This window comes from Wyeomyia smithii, chromosome 3, assembly GCF_029784165.1.
Source record: "Wyeomyia smithii strain HCP4-BCI-WySm-NY-G18 chromosome 3, ASM2978416v1, whole genome shotgun sequence".
Taxonomy (NCBI): Eukaryota; Metazoa; Arthropoda; class Insecta; order Diptera; family Culicidae; genus Wyeomyia; species Wyeomyia smithii.
This window is the reverse complement of record NC_073696.1, coordinates 163,036,909-163,054,436: the sequence shown is the minus strand read 5'-3', so window position 1 is coordinate 163,054,436 and position 17,528 is coordinate 163,036,909.

Sequence of the window (17,528 nt, the reverse complement as noted above, 5' to 3'; positions counted from 1 at the left end):
AATATCTTGGCCCAGCAGCGGAACAAATTTAATATGTTGCTTACCCATGGCAATGAAAACCATCAAACAGCAAACCTGTGCTTTTAATGCAAAATATTCTAGCTTTAAGTTAGATTTAGTTTCAGCTCGTAGTCGGCAGCGAGGATAAAAAATTTGCTTTTAGTTATTTAGATACTTTAGAAAGTAAGCTACCAGATATAATCACCAGCCAAATTTAGATGGTTAGTTCTCGAGATAAGCAGAAATTTGTGTTTCATTTGTTATGAACACATACTTGTTACCATACTACATACACATATTTGTTACCATATGACATACTTGTTACCTCTAAAAACCTTCACATACCAAATTTGGTTGTATTTGGTTGATTGGCTCTCGAGCTGTGCGAAATTCGTGTTTTATTTGTATGGGACCCCCCTCCCTTGTAGAAGAGGGAGGGGTGTCCAACCATTATGGATATATTTGTTATCCCTAAAAACATCCACCTACCAAATTTGGTTCTATTACTTGGTTAGTTCTCGAGATGTGCAGAAATTTGTGTTTCATTTGTATGGGACCCCTCCCTTCCAGAGGAGGGAAGGGTGTCGAACCAACATGGACATATTTGTTACTCCTAAAAACATCCACTTGCCAAATTCGGTCCCATTTGCTTGGTTAGTTTTTGAGATGTGAATAAATTTGTGTTTCATTTGTATGGGACCCCTCCCTTCCAGAAGTGGGAAGGGTGTCGAATCAACATGGATATATTTGTCACTCCTAAAAACATCCACGTGCCAAATTTGGTTCCATTTGCTTGGTTAGTTTTCTAGATGTGCAGAAATTTGTGTTTCATTTGTATGGGACCCCTCCCTTGCAGAAGAGGGAGGTGTTTCGAACTATCTTAGTCACCTTTTCCGGCCCCTAAACCCCTATATACAAAATTTCACGCCGATCGGTTCGGTAGTTTTCAAGCCTATATGAATCAGACAGACAGACAGACAGAGCTGCATTTTTAAATGTTTAGATTAGATTTCTTAAAAATCTTAGTTTATAAGAATATAATTCATTCCGCGTCGAACACTCGACAGAAACGGACGTGCAAAGTGGTCGTTCTATTACAATCCGGTCCGTGTGTACGAATAGCCAAACAAAAGAGTGTATTATTCTTTCGAGTTCAAGGCCATCAGTTGACAGTCGAGTCCGTGTCGCTGTGCTGAGTGATCTCACACCCGGCTCACTGCTGGTGGCTGTATTGGTGCTGCTGTACTGGTGCTGCTGGCTGCTTTGGGTGCAGCTTCGAACGATCGGACAACCACTGCTGGAAGGAAGAAGTAAAGAGGTACGTGTTCTTGTCGGCGCTAGTGCGCTAGTGCGCTACATTTAGCGCGATGGATATAGATCCCTCGCCTCCCGTGCCACCATCCCCGAACCCCCCTGACCCTGACCCTTCTGTTACCCCCTCCCCTGTTCATTCTCCAGTCCCCCCTTGCCCCAGGCTTTACCCGGACGGATCTCAACAGGGCAGCTATACTGTTTATTTTCGTCCAAAGGCAGGAGTGAATTCAAAGCGATTAAACATACTGCAAATTTCTAAAGACCTGACGAAGGGGTACAAGGCCGTGACCGAAATTTCCAAGGTCCGACCTAACAAGCTCCGTGTCGTGGTCAGTGATCTGGCACAGGCCAATGCTATCGCTTGCTCTGAGCTCTTCACACGCGAGTATCGCGTTTACATACCCGCACGAGACGTGGAGATCGACGGTGTCATAACCGATTCTGTCTGTCGAGTGTATCCTAAAAAGCGCAACCGGTTGCTTCGAAAATACCGAAGCACAGGCGAAGATTTTGGATTGTAAGCAATTGCGGTCCATGTCTCTCGTCTGCGGTAAAAAAGTTTACACTCCGTCAGACTCGTTTCGCGTTACGTTTGCCGGATCTGCACTCCCTAGCCACGTCTCGATCGACCGGGTTCGTCTGCCTGTGCGATTGTATGTACCCCGTGTTATGAATTGCACCAATTGCAAGCAGTTAGGCCACACAGCCGCCTACTGCTGCAATAAGGCACGATGTAGCAAGTGTGGGGAGACTCATGCGGAAGATTCTTGCAGTGTTAATGCTGAAAAATGTATTCACTGTGGGGAAAACCAGCATGAGCTCTCCACATGCCCGGTGTACATGCAGCGCAGAGATAAAATCAAGCGGTCACTTAAGGAGCGTTCAAAGCGTTCTTATGCTGAGATGCTGAAGAAGACCGTGACCACTTCTACCATAACATCGAACCCCTTTGATCTGTTGTCCTCTGATGAAACCGATTCTGACGATTCATCAGCGGGAACATCTTATGCCAATCCTGGGGGGTCTAGGAAGAGGAAAAATGTTTCTTCTCCTAAACTTCCCCGTAAAGGTCCTAAGATTTCCCAAAGTGTAATGAAAAGTACGAACAAACCAAACAGTGCTACGGAAAAACCGAAGCAAACTCCTCCTGGGCTTGCAAATTTAAAGTCCCAGAAGGAGTTCCCAGCACTGCCAGGAACATCTAAAACCCCAGTTGTTCCTTTTACACATCCAGTTGATGAAACAAACTCTGGATTAGTGAAATTTTCTGACATTGTGGACTGGATTTTTGAAAATTTCAATGTACCCGATCCAATTAAAATTTTTCTTACAGCATTCCTCCCAACAGTTAGATCATTTTTGAAGCAGTTGACTGCCCAATGGCCCCTCCTTGCAGCGATTGTATCCTTCGATGCCTAATTCAACTGCGTATATGAAGGATTCTATCTCTGTCTTACAGTGGAATTGTAGAAGTATTTTACCAAAAATTGATTCGTTTAAAGTTTTGATAAATAAAAACAAATGCGATGCATTTTCCCTTTGTGAAACTTGGCTTGCTTCAAATATTGATCTCAACTTCCATGATTTTAATATTATTCGCCTTGATCGAGACACCCCATATGGAGGAGTACTTTTAGGGATTAAAAAGTGCTATTCTTTCTATCGTATTAACCTCCCCTCGATTCCAGGCATCGAAGTTGTCGCATGTCAAATGACAATACAAGGTAAAGAGCTTTGTATTGCCTCAATATATATTCCTCCCAGAGCACAGGTTGGGCAACGGCTGCTCTTTGATTTAATAGAACTTCTTCCCTCGCCACGTTTGATTTTGGGTGACTTCAACTCTCATGGTGTGGCTTAGGACTCCCCTTACAATGATAACCGCTCCTCTTTAATCTATAACCTTTGCGATGACTTCGACATGACTATTTTAAACAACGGTGAAATGACACGTATCCCGAAACCTCCAGCGCGCCCAAGCGCTTTGGATCTATCCTTATGTTCGACGTCGCTACGGTTGGATTGCACATGGAAGGTAATCCTCGATCCTCACGGTAGCGGCCATTTGCCTATTCTTATTTCAATTAATAACGGGTCAACTCGCATGCGACCAATTGACATTCCGTATGACCTCACACGGAATGTCGATTGAAAGTTATACGAGGAAATGATTTCAAAAGCGGTCGAGTCGATTCAACATCATCCACCACTTGAAGAATACAACCTCCTCGCGGGCTTGATTCTCGACGCCGCGTTGCAAGCCCAAACGAAGAAATATCCCGGCGTAACGATCAAAGAACGGCCTCCCACTCCGTGGTGGACCAAGAGTGCTCCGATGTCTACACGCAAAGATCCGACGCGTTTTTGGCCTATAAGAAGAAAGGTATACCTGGCGACTATATACGGTATTCGGAGCTTAATACCAAGCTTAAAAGCTTGGCTAAAGCAAAGAAACGCGGATATTGGCGTCGGTTCGTGAACGGACGTCGAGGGAGACATCGATGAGCACTCTTTGGAACACAGCCCGAAGAATGCGGAATCGCGTAACGGTCAACGAAAGCGAGGAGTCTTCAAGTCGGTGGATATTTGATTTTGCCAGGAAAGTATGTCCGGACTCTGTTCCTGAGCAAAACATTGTTCGCGATGCGTCTCCGGGCCACGACGCGATAGAATCACCTTTTACGATGGCAGAATTTTCAGTTGCCCTCCTGTCCTGTAACAATAACGCGCCTGGGTTAGATAGAATCAAATTCAACTTGTTGAAGAATCTACGCGGCAATGCAAAGAGGCGCTTGTTGAACTTGTTCAATAAGTTCCTGGAGCAAAACATTGTACCGCAGGATTGGAGGCAAGTGAAGGTGATCGCCATCCAAAAACCAGGGAAACCAGCTTCTGATCACAACTCTTATAGGCCGATTGCAATGCTATCCTGTATCCGGAAATTGATGGAAAAAATGATAATCCGTCGTTTAGACCATTGGGTCGAATCAAATGGTCTACTATCAGATACTCAATTTGGCTTCCGCCGTGCCAAAGGGACGAATGATTGTCTTGCGTTGCTTTCAACAGATATTCAGCTGGCGTATGCTCGCAAAGAACAAATGGCGTCTGCGTTCTTGGACATTAAGGGGGCTTTTGATTCCGTTTCTATTGACATTCTTTCGGGTAAACTTCACCGACGAGGATTTTCTCCAATTTTGAACAATTTTTTGCACAATTTGTTGTCCGAAAAGCACATGCATTTTACGCACGGCGATTTGGCAACTTTTCGCATTAGCTACATGGGTCTTCCCCAGGGCTCATGTTTAAGCCCCCTTCTTTACAACTTTTATGTAAATGACATCGACGAATGTCTGGCAAATTCATGCACGATAAGACAACTTGCAGACGACAGTGTAATCTCTGTTACAGGAGCCAAAGCTGCCGATTTGCAAGGACCATTGCAAGATACCTTGGACAATTTGTCTGCTTGGGCTTTACAGCTAGGTATCGAATTCTCTCCGGAGAAGACTGAGATAGTAGTTTTTTCTAGGAAGCATGAACCTGCTCAGCTTCAAACACAATTAATGGGTAAAACGATTTCTCAGGCTTTGGTACACAAATATCTTGGTGTCTGGTTCGACTCTAAAGGCATCTGGGGTTGTCACGTGAGGTATCTGATGAAAAAATGCCAACAAAGAGTGAATTTTCTTCGTACAATAACCGGACAATGGTGGGGAGCCCACCCAGGAGACCTTATAAGGCTTTACCAAACAACGATACTGTCTGTTATTGAGTACGGGTGTTTCTGCTTCCGCTCCGCAGCAAACACACATTTAATCAAACTGAAACGAATACAATATCGTTGTTTGCGTATCGCCTTGGGTTGCATGCAATCGACCCATACGATGAGTTTGGAGATCTTAGCTGGAGTACTACCATTGAAAAACCGCTTCTGGAGCCTGTCTTCTCGTATTCTAATCAAATGTGAGGTCTTGAACCGTCCCGTGATTGAAAATTTTGAAAGGTTAATCGAACTTAATTCTCAAACCCGTTTTATGACATTGTATTTCCATCACATGTCCCAAAATATTAACCCTTCTTCGAATATTCCAAATCGTGTCGACTTATCAAATACTTCTGATTCTACTGTGTTTTTCAATACATCCATGATAGAAGAAACTCGTGGAATCCCGGATCATTTACGCGTGCAGCAGATCCCTAAAATTTTTTCCAATAAATATCGAAACATCAACTGCGACAATATGTACTACACTGACGGATCACTTCTTGATGGGTCCACTGGCTTCGGTATCTTCAATAACAATTTAACCGTCTCCCATAAGCTCGATAATCCTGCTTCTGTTTACGTCGCAGAATTAGCTGCAATTCAGTACACCCTAGGGATTATCGAAAAAATGCCCACGGACCATTATTTCATCTTTACGGACAGTCTCAGTTCCATTGAGGCTCTCCGATCGATGAAAGATGTTAAGCACTCTCCGTATTTTCTGGGGAAAATACGGGAACATCTGAGTGCTTTATCCGAAAAATCTACTCAGATTACTTTAGCGTAGGTCCCTTCTCACTGCTCGATACCGGGTAATGAGAAAGCGGACTCTTTGGCTAAGGTGGGCGCAACAAACGGTGATATTTATGAAAGACCAATTGCCTTTAATGAATTTTTTGCATTTGTACGTCAGAATACGATCATCAGTTGGCAAAATACTTGGACCTAGGGGGAACTGGGAAGGTGGTTACATTCCATAATCCCCAAGGTATCAACGAACCCGTGGTTCAAGGGGTTGGATGTAAGTCGGGATTTCATTTGCGTGATGTCCCGGCTTATGTCCAATCACTATAGATTTGACGCGCATCTCCGTCGTGTTGGGCTCGGGGAGAGTGGTATCTGTGCCTGTGGTGAAGGTTATCACGACATAGAGCACGTTGTTTGGTCATGTCCTGTACACCGTGACGCCAGGTCTAAATTAATAGCTTCCCTGCAGGCCGAAGGTAGGCAGTCGGCTGTTCCTGTTCGTGATGTCTTGGCAAGCCGTGACCTATCCTACATGTCCCTTATATACGTTTTCCTGAAATCCATCCACGCCCCAGTTTAGTCCTATCCCCTTCCGCCTACATCCAACCAAACGACAAGAACACGTTAAGACCCCGGATCCGGAAACAGCAATCAGACCCGCACGATACTCTCAAGGCTCGATGGAAACAACCCAATATGCCAGTCCGTAATATCTTGGCCCAGCAGCGGAACAAATTTAATATGCTGCTAACCTATGGCAATGAAAACCATCAAACAGCAAACCTGTGCTTTTAATGCAAAATATTCTAGCTTTAAGTTAGATTTAGTTTCAGCTCGTAGTCGGCAGCGAGGATAAAAAATTTGCTTTTAGTTATTAAGATACTTTAGAAAGTAAGCTACCAGATATAATTGGCGCCGTTAAACATTGAATTGTATTTGTGCCGTGTCAAATAAACTATAGATGAAAAAAAAAAAAGGGATTTCGTTCATTTTGATTTATGTCAATTCGAAAATTCTGCGATATACCCATACGCGAAATGGATTTCAACGAAATGGGTTTTAATTCCTTTATGATTTAACTAGTGATATAATGAAACATTTTTGCCTTTCTCCTAGAAAGGTTTAGCAATCACTTGCAAAACCGAAAGTATAAAAGTGCTCCAAAGGGCCGAATGGCATATATCACTCGACTCAGCTCGACGAGCTGAGCATTTTCTGTATGTATGTGTGTATGTATGTGTGTGTATGTGTGTGTGTATGTGCAGATTTTTATTCTCGCTCACTTTTCTCAGAAATGGATGAACAGATTTTCATGAAATTAATTGCAAATGAAAGGTCTTGTTGTCCCATAAGACCCTATTAAATTTCATTGTAATCGGACTCTTAGTTTAGGGGTTATGTATCAAAATGTGAAAATCGTAAAACATCATTAGCTCACAAACCACACAACCGATTTGAACAAAATTGATTTCAGATGAACGGGCTTTCCGAAAAACCCTTAACTTTTGAATTTTACAAAGATTGAACTTGGGGTTCAAAAGTTATGAAAAGAAACGTGTTCTGAAGACTGTTTAATCTCACTCATGTTTCTCAGAGATGGCTGGACCGATTTTCATAAAATCAGTGTCAAATTTGTTTTGCAATCGGACTATTACTTTTTCTGTTATGTTCAAAAATGTGAAATCCAGCTATGAAAAGGAACATATTCCGAAGACTACTTGGACTCACTCACTTTTCTCAGAGATGGCTGACCCGATTTCCACAAAATTAGTGTCAAATAAAAAGTCTAGCTGCCTCATAGCACTCTATTGAATTTTACTGTAATCGGACTGTAACTTCGTCTGTAATGTACCGAAATGTGGAAATCACGAAACTTCATTATCTCAGAAACTAGAAAATCGATTTGATCAATATTATTATCAGATGCGCGGGCCAGTTAAGGGTTAACTGATGAATTATGATTGAACACGTGGTTTCAAAGTTTGGCTACCCTTGACGATCCCATTTTATTTGATTATAATCGAACTTATGCAACAGTTATATATTATATTGTCAATGATACAACGAAAGCCCATTATCTCAAAGATTACATGACTTATTTGAACATAACTAGTGTCATACGAACGAGTCATCTCTCAAACTTACAAATAACAAACTTCATAACAATTTGATGTGTGGCTCAAAAGTTATGGAAAGAAAAGAAATTTAAAGACTATTTAAAAATATACCTGCTTTGATCGATATATGTGGCCTCAACATAAATGAAATATGGTATCGTACTATTTGAACGTTTCAAATTCATTGATTCCTTGCGATGTGTTAAAAATCTGCAAATGCACGACGAATCGGCCATAGGATATGATCAGAGTCAAATAACAAATCGTTTGGAATGATTGGTTTTATCGAAATAACAACATCCTCGACTTTTGGCTTCTGTACATCGCCTTAATTCTGAATATATTCATATTGGGTGGTATTCGGTCATTTTCAGCAGATTTTCTGGCATCAATCTAACACCAAAATACCCATATTGGGAGGTATTTAGTTATTTTGGTTGTTTTACAGAAAATAAAAGTGGTCGTCTCTAAATTCAAAATGGCGTCCAAGGTCAAAGTTTGGTTTCTATGCATCATCTCGATTACGGAAATATCCATATCGAGCAATATTCGGTCATTTTCTACTGTTTCCTAGAAGTTGCAATTTAGCAATTTAAAATGGTGCCTGAGGTCAATTGTTAGTTACATGCATCATTCTGGTTCCAGAGATACTTATATTGTTTATTTTAAGCTGTTTTTCCCAAACCGGTAGTCGCCATTTTGGATTTCAAATTGGTATTTAAGATAATTTCTGGCATTTGAGTGTCATTCTGGTTGAAAAAGAAAAACCCATTTCGGGCGTTATTCGATCATTTTCGGCTGTTTCCCAGAAACCGGAAGTCGCCAACCTAAAATCCAAAATGGGGTCTGTTTTCGTTTTCAGCTGCTGTGTATCATTCTATCCGGAGATATTCATGTTAGACGGAAATCAGCCAATTTTATCTTCTGTCCATCTTTCTGGTTCCGGAGATACTCATATTTAATGAGAATCGTTTATTTCAGAACGTTTTCCAGAAACCGGAAGTTGCCATCTCACAATTCAAAATGTTGTCTGAAGTCGATTTGTGGCTCCAGTGCATCATTACGGTTCCGGAAATACCCATATTGGGTGGTATTTGCTCGTTTGCCACTGTTTTTCCGAAACCGGAAGTCGCCATTTTGGATTTCATATTGAAATTTGAAGACAATTCCGATCGATTTTAGCTCCTGAGTATCATTCTATATCCGGATATCATTATATTGGGTGGAAATCAGCCATTTTGGTTGTTTTCCAAAAACCGGAAGTTGCCATCTTACAATCCAAAATGTTGCTTGAGGTCGATTATGGAACACCTGCCAAATTTGGTTTCATTTAGTTGGTAAGCTCCCGAGATGTGCAGAAATTTGTGTTTCATTTGTATGGAACCCCTCCCTTCTAGAAAAGGGAGGGGTGTCGAACCATTATGGACATATTTGAAACCCCTTAAAACATCCACATGCCAAATTCGGTTTCAATTGCTTGGTTTGTTCTTGAGTTGTGCAAAAATTTAGAAGAAGGAAGGGTTTCAAACTATCATAGGAACCTTTATCGGCACCAAAACCCCTACATACAAATTTTCACGTCGATTGGTTTGCTAGTTTTCGAGCCTATATGGATCAGACAGACAGACAGACCGGACTGCATTTTTATATGTATAGATTATAACATCAATATTTTGGAACCTTAAGAGTGAATATACATTTGTTGGATTGAAGCGTTCATCTAAATTTATTGAGACAAATAAAAGTTTGAATGAGAAAGGCTGGGTCTGACCGCTAGGTGGATTAATTTAGGTTTTCTAATAACATTACATTTAACACTATACATTATTTACAATATTTAAATGCGCAATGCTTCAATGCTTGGTGGTAGACTACGTTTCTTGCTTTTTCTTTGTTTGGCGCGTAAATAAACAAAGCTCTCCAACATGCAATCATACCATATTGCCATTCCACACACTTTCAAAGATTGACCTTGTGATTTGTTTATAGACATAGCGAATGCAAGGCGTACGGTAATTTATTTATTTATTTCTTTATTTGATCGGCCACTAGCACATTCCAAGGCTATCGGGCCGTTGGTATGTATACATATTTGGTTACAATTATGATTTTTTTTATACACTTTATAATTAATTATAATTATATTCTTTTTTTTTTCTTCATCTATAGTTTATTTGACACGGCACAAATACAATTCAATGTTTAACGGCGCCAATTATATCTGGTAGCTTACTTTCTAAAGTATCTAAATAACTAAAAGCAAATTTTTTATCCTCGCTGCCGACTACGAGCTGAAACTAAATCTAACTTAAAGCTAGAATATTTTGCATTAAAAGCACAGGTTTGCTGTTTGATGGTTTTCATTGCCATGGGTAAGCAGCATATTAAATTTGTTCCGCTGCTGGGCCAAGATATTACGGACTGGCATATTGGGTTGTTTCCATCGGGCCTTGAGAGTATCGTGCGGGTCTGATTGCTGTTTCCGGATCCGGGGTCTTAACGTGTTCTTGTCGTTTGGTTGGATGTAGGCGGAAGGGGATAGGACTAAACTGGGGCGTGGATGGATTTCAGGAGAACGTATATAAGGGACATGTAGGATAAGTCACGGCTCGCCAAGACATCACGAACAGGAACAGCCGGCTGCCTACCTTCGGCCTGCAGGGAAGCTATTAATCTAGACCTGGCGTCACGGTGTACAGGGCATGACCAAACAACGTGCTCTATGTCGTGGTAACCTTCACCACAGGCACAGATACCACTCTCCCTGAGCCCAACACGACGGAGATGCGCGTCAAATCTATAGTGATTGGACATAAGCCGGGACATCACGCAAATGAAATCCCGACCTACATCCAACCCCTTGAACCACGGGTTCGTCGATACCTTGGGGATTATGGAATGTAACCACCTTCCCAGTTCCCCCTAGGTCCAAGAATTTTGCCAACTGATGATCGTATTCTGACGTACAAATGCGAAAAATTCATTAAAGGCAATTGGTCTTTCATAAATATCACCGTTTGTTGCGCCCACCTTAGCCAAAGAGTCCGCTTTCTCATTACCCGGTATCGAGCAGTGAGAAGGGACCCACGCTAAGGTAATCTGAGTAGATTTTTCGGATAAAGCACTCAGATGTTCCCGTATTTTCCCCAGAAAATACGGACAGTGCTTAACATCTTTCATCGATCGGAGAGCCTCAATGGAACTGAGACTGTCCGTAAAGATGAAATAATGGTCCGTGGGCATTTTTTCGATAATCCCTAGGGTGTACTGAATTGCAGCTAATTCTGCGACGTAAACAGAAGCAGGATTATCGAGCTTATGGGAGACGGTTAAATTGTTATTGAAGATACCGAAGCCAGTGGACCCATCAAGAAGTGATCCGTCAGTGTAGTACATATTGTCGCAGTTGATGTTTCGATATTTATTGGAAAAAATTTTAGGGATCTGCTGCACGCGTAAATGATCCGGGATTCCACGAGTTTCTTCTATCATGGATGTATCGAAAAACACAGTAGAATCAGAAGTATTTGATAAGTCGACACGATTTGGAATATTCGAAGAAGGGTTAATATTTTGGGACATGTGATGGAAATACAATGTCATAAAACGGGTTTGAGAATTAAGTTCGATTAACCTTTCAAAATTTTCAATCACGGGACGGTTCAAGACCTCACATTTGATAAGAATACGAGAAGACAGGCTCCAGAAGCGGTTTTTCAATGGTAGTACTCCAGCTAAGATCTCCAAACTCATCGTATGGGTCGATTGCATGCAACCCAAGGCGATACGCAAACAACGATATTGTATTCGCTTCAGTTTGATTAAATGTGTGTTTGCTGCGGAGCGGAAGCAGAAACACCCGTACTCAATAACAGACAGTATCGTTGTTTGGTAAAGCCTTATAAGGTCTCCTGGGTGGGCTCCCCACCATTGTCCGGTTATTGTACGAAGAAAATTCACTCTTTGTTGGCATTTTTTCATCAGATACCTCACGTGACAACCCCAGGTGCCTTTAGAGTCGAACCAGACACCAAGATATTTGTGTACCAAAGCCTGAGAAATCGTTTTACCCATTAATTGTGTTTGAAGCTGAGCAGGTTCATGCTTCCTAGAAAAAACTACTATCTCAGTCTTCTCCGGAGAGAATTCGATACCTAGCTGTAAAGCCCAAGCAGACAAATTGTTCAAGGTATCTTGCAATGGTCCTTGCAAATCGGCAGCTTTGGCTCCTGTAACAGAGATTACACTGTCGTCTGCAAGTTGTCTTATCGTGCATGAGTTTGCCAGACATTCGTCGATGTCATTTACATAAAAGTTGTAAAGAAGGGGGCTTAAACATGAGCCCTGGGGAAGACCCATGTAGCTAATGCGAAAAGTTGCCAAATCGCCGTGCGTAAAATGCATGTGCTTTTCGGACAACAAATTGTGCAAAAAATTGTTCAAAATTGGAGAAAATCCTTGTCGGTGAAGTTTACCCGAAAGAATGTCAATAGAAACGGAATCAAAAGCCCCCTTAATGTCCAAGAACGCAGACGCCATTTGTTCTTTGCGAGCATACGCCCGCTGAATATCTGTTGAAAGCAACGCAAGACAATCATTCGTCCCTTTGGCACGGCGGAAGCCAAATTGAGTATCTGATAGTAGACCATTTGATTCGACCCAATGGTCTAAACGACGGAGTATCATTTTTTCCATCAATTTCCGGATACAGGATAGCATTGCAATCGGCCTATAAGAGTTGTGATCAGAAGCTGGCTTCCCTGGTTTTTGGATGGCGATCACCTTCACTTGCCTCCAATCCTGCGGTACAATGTTTTGCTCCAGGAACTTATTGAACAAGTTCAACAAGCGCCTCTTGGCATTGCCGGGTAGATTCTTCAACAAGTTGAATTTGATTCTATCTAACCCAGGCGCGTTATTGTTACAGGACAGGAGGGCAACTGAAAATTCTGCCATCGTAAAAGGTGATTCTATCGCGTCGTGGCCCGGAGACGCATCGCGAACAATGTTTTGCTCAGGAACAGAGTCCGGACATACTTTCCTGGCAAAATCAAATATCCACCGACTTGAAGACTCCTCGCTTTCGTTGACCGTTACGCGATTCCGCATTCTTCGGGCTGTGTTCCAAAGAGTGCTCATCGATGTCTCCCTCGACGTCCGTTCACGAACCGACGCCAATATCCGCGTTTCTTTGCTTTAGCCAAGCTTTTAAGCTTGGTATTAAGCTCCGAATACCGTATATAGTCGCCAGGTATACCTTTCTTCTTATAGGCCAAAAACGCGTCGGATCTTTGCGTGTAGACATCGGAGCACTCTTGGTCCACCATGGAGTGGGAGGCCGTTCTTTGATCGTTACGCCGGGATATTTCTTCGTTTGGGCTTGCATCGCGGCATCGAGAATCAAGCCCGCGAGGAGGTTGTATTCTTCAAGTGGTGGATGATGTTGAATCGACTCGACCGCTTTTGAAATCATTTCCTCGTATAACTTCCAATCGACATTCCGTGTGAGGTCATACGGAATGTCAATTGGTCGCATGCGAGTTGACCCGTTATTAATTGAAATAAGAATAGGCAAATGGCCGCTACCGTGAGGATCGAGGATTACCTTCCATGTGCAATCCAACCGTAGCGACGTCGAACATAAGGATAGATCCAAAGCGCTTGGGCGCGCTGGAGGTTTCGGGATACGTGTCATTTCACCGTTGTTTAAAATAGTCATGTCGAAGTCATCGCAAAGGTTATAGATTAAAGAGGAGCGGTTATCATTGTAAGGGGAGTCCTAAGCCACACCATGAGAGTTGAAGTCACCCAAAATCAAACGTGGCGAGGGAAGAAGTTCTATTAAATCAAAGAGCAGCCGTTGCCCAACCTGTGCTCTGGGAGGAATATATATTGAGGCAATACAAAGCTCTTTACCTTGTATTGTCATTTGACATGCGACAACTTCGATGCCTGGAATCGAGGGGAGGTTAATACGATAGAAAGAATAGCACTGTTTAATCCCTTAAAGTACTCCTCCATATGGGGTGTCTCGATCAAGGCGAATAATATTAAAATCATGGAAGTTGAGATCATTATTTGAAGTAAGCCAAGTTTCACAAAGGGAAAATGCATCGCATTTGTTTTTATTTATCAAAACTTTAAACGAATCGATTTTTGGTAAAATACTTCTACAATTCCTCTGTAAGACAGAGATAGAATCCTTCATATACGCAGTTGAATTAGGCATCGAAGGATACAATCGCTGCAAGGAGGGGCCATTGGGCAGTCAACTGCTTCAAAAATGATCTAACTGTTGGGAGGAATGCTGTAAGAAAAATTTTAATTGGATCGGGTACATTGAAATTTTCAAAAATCCAGTCCACAATGTCAGAAAATTTCACTAATCCAGAGTTTGTTTCATCAACTGGATGTGCAAAAGGAACAACTGGGGTTTTAGATGTTCCTGGCAGTGCTGGGAACTCCTTCTGGGACTTTAAATTTGCAAGCTCAGGAGGAGTTTGCTTCGGTTTTTCCGTAGCACTGTTTGGTTTGTTCGTACTTTTCATTACACTTTGGGAAATCTTAGGACCTTTACGGGGAAGTTTAGGAGAAGAAACATTTTTCCTCTTCCTAGACCCCCCAGGATTGGCATAAGATGTTCCCGCTGATGAATCGTCAGAATCGGTTTCATCAGAGGACAACAGATCAAAGGGGTTCGATGTTATGGTAGAAGTGGTCACGGTCTTCTTCAGCATCTCAGCATAAGAACGCTTTGAACGCTCCTTAAGTGACCGCTTGATTTTATCTCTGCGCTGCATGTACACCGGGCATGTGGAGAGCTCATGCTGGTTTTCCCCACAGTGAATACATTTTTCAGCATTAACACTGCAAGAATCTTCCGCATGAGTCTCCCCACACTTGCTACATCGTGCCTTATTGCAGCAGTAGGCGGCTGTGTGGCCTAACTGCTTGCAGTTGGTGCAATTCATAACACGGGGTACATACAATCGCACAGGCAGACGAACCCGGTCGATCGAGACGTGGCTAGGGAGTGCAGATCCGGCAAACGTAACGCGAAACGAGTCTGACGGAGTGTAAACTTTTTTACCGCCGACGAGAGACATGGACCGCAATTGCTTACAATCCAAAATCTTCGCCTGTGTTTCGGTATTTTTGAAGCAACCGGTTGCGCTTTTTAGGATACACTCGACAGACAGACTCGAATCGGTTATGACACCGTCGATCTCCACGTCTCGTGCGGGTATGTAGACGCGATACTCGCGTGTGAAGAGCTCAGAGCAAGCGATAGCATTGGCCTGTGCCAGATCACTGACCACGACACGGAGCTTGTTAGGTCGGACCTTGGAAATTTCGGTCACGGCCTTGTACCCCTTCGTCAGGTCTTTAGCAATTTGCAGTATGTTTAAACGCTTTGAATTCACTCCTGCCTTTGGACGAAAATAAACAGTATAGCTGCCCTGTTGAGATCCGTCCGGGTAAAGCCTGGGGCGAGGGGGGACTGGAGAATGAACAGGGGAGGGGGTAACAGAAGGGTCAGGGTCAGGGGGGTTCGGGGATGGTGGCACGGGAGGCGAGGGATCTATATCCATTGCGCTAAATGTAGCGCACTAGCGCACTAGCGCCGACAAGAACACGTACCTCTTTACTTCTTCCTTCCAGCAGTGGTTGTCCGATCGTTCGAAGCTGCACCCAAAGCAGCCAGCAGCACCAGTACAGCAGCACCAATACAGCCACCAGCAGTGAGCCGGGTGTGAGATCACTCAGCACAGCGACACGGACTCGACTGTCAACTGATGGCCTTGAACTCGGAAGAATAATACACTCTTTTGTTTGGCTATTCGTACACACGGACCGGATTGTAATAGAACGACCACTTTGCACGTCCGTTTCTGTCGAGTGTTCGACGCGGAATGAATTATATTCTTATAAACTAAGATTTTTAAGAAATCTAATCTAAACATATAAAAATGCAGCTCTGTCTGTCTGTCTGTCTGATTCATATAGGCTTGAAAACTACCGAACCGATCGGCGTGAAATTTTGTATATAGGGGTTTTAGGGGCCGGGAAAGGTGACTAAGGTAGTTCGAAACACCTCCCTCTTCTGCAAGGGAGGGGTCCCATACAAATGAAACACAAATTTCTGCACATCTAGAAAACTAACCAAGCAAATGGAACCAAATTTGGCACGTGGATGTTTTTAGGAGTGATAAATATATCCATGTTGATTCGACACCCTTCCCACTTCTGGAAGGGAGGGGTCCCATACAAATGAAACACAAATTTATGCACATCTCAAAAACTAACAAAGAAAATAGGACCGAATTCGGCAAGTGGATGTTTTTAGGAGTAACAAATATGTCCATGTTGGTTCGACACCCTTCCCTCCTCTGGAAGGGAGGGGTCCCATACAAATGAAACACAAATTTCTGCACATCTCGAGAACTAACCAAGTAATAGAACCAAATTTGGTAGGTGGATGTTTTTAGGGATAACAAATATATCCATAATGGTTGGACACCCCTCCCTCTTCTACAAGGGGGGGGGGGGTCCCATACAAATAAAACACGAATTTCGCACAGCTCGAGAACCAATCAACCAAATACAACCAAATTTGGTATGTGAAGGTTTTTAGAGGTAACAAGTATGTCATATGGTAACAAGTATGTGTATGTAGTATGGTAACAAGTATGTGTTCATAACAAATGAAACACAAATTTCTGCTTATCTCGAGAACTAACCATCTAAATTTGGCTGGTGATTATATCTGGTAGCTTACTTTCTAAAGTATCTAAATAACTAAAAGCAAATTTTTTATCCTCGCTGCCGACTACGAGCTGAAACTAAATCTAACTTAAAGCTAGAATATTTTGCATTAAAAGCACAGGTTTGCTGTTTGATGGTTTTCATTGCCATGGGTAAGCAGCATATTAAATTTGTTCCGCTGCTGGGCCAAGATATTACGGACTGGCATATTGGGTTGTTTCCATCGGGCCTTGAGAGTATCGTGCGGGTCTGATTGCTGTTTCCGGATCCGGGGTCTTAACGTGTTCTTGTCGTTTGGTTGGATGTAGGCGGAAGGGGATAGGACTAAACTGGGGCGTGGATGGATTTCAGGAAAACGTATATAAGGGACATGTAGGATAGGTCACGGCTCGCAAAATAAAAATAAAGCTTCGACGGGACTTGCCCGGAAGGTTACTAAACCATAAAGTTTATTTCACAATATTATGGATTTTTCGCGGTTGGTTTTCATAATCACTTATTTCGTAAACAATCCATGATTATTTTATGCATTCAACGTTTTAAATATTGCAAAACATTTAACTTATCTTGTAGATTATGTCCTGTGAGAGAGAAAAATTATTTGACATAATTTTTCAATTTCATACGCCACCCGAGCAGTAGCACGTATTTTTCAAACTGACCAATTTACTGTGGAATAACTTTGAAATATAACAGTTTGGTATATGTGATAAGACACCAATAGCATGAGGGTATGTTTTAACTGAAATTAATTAAAAATAATGGAAATCGTGTATTTTGTATATCGGACTTTTGGCCAACTTTTTGGGTCAAAT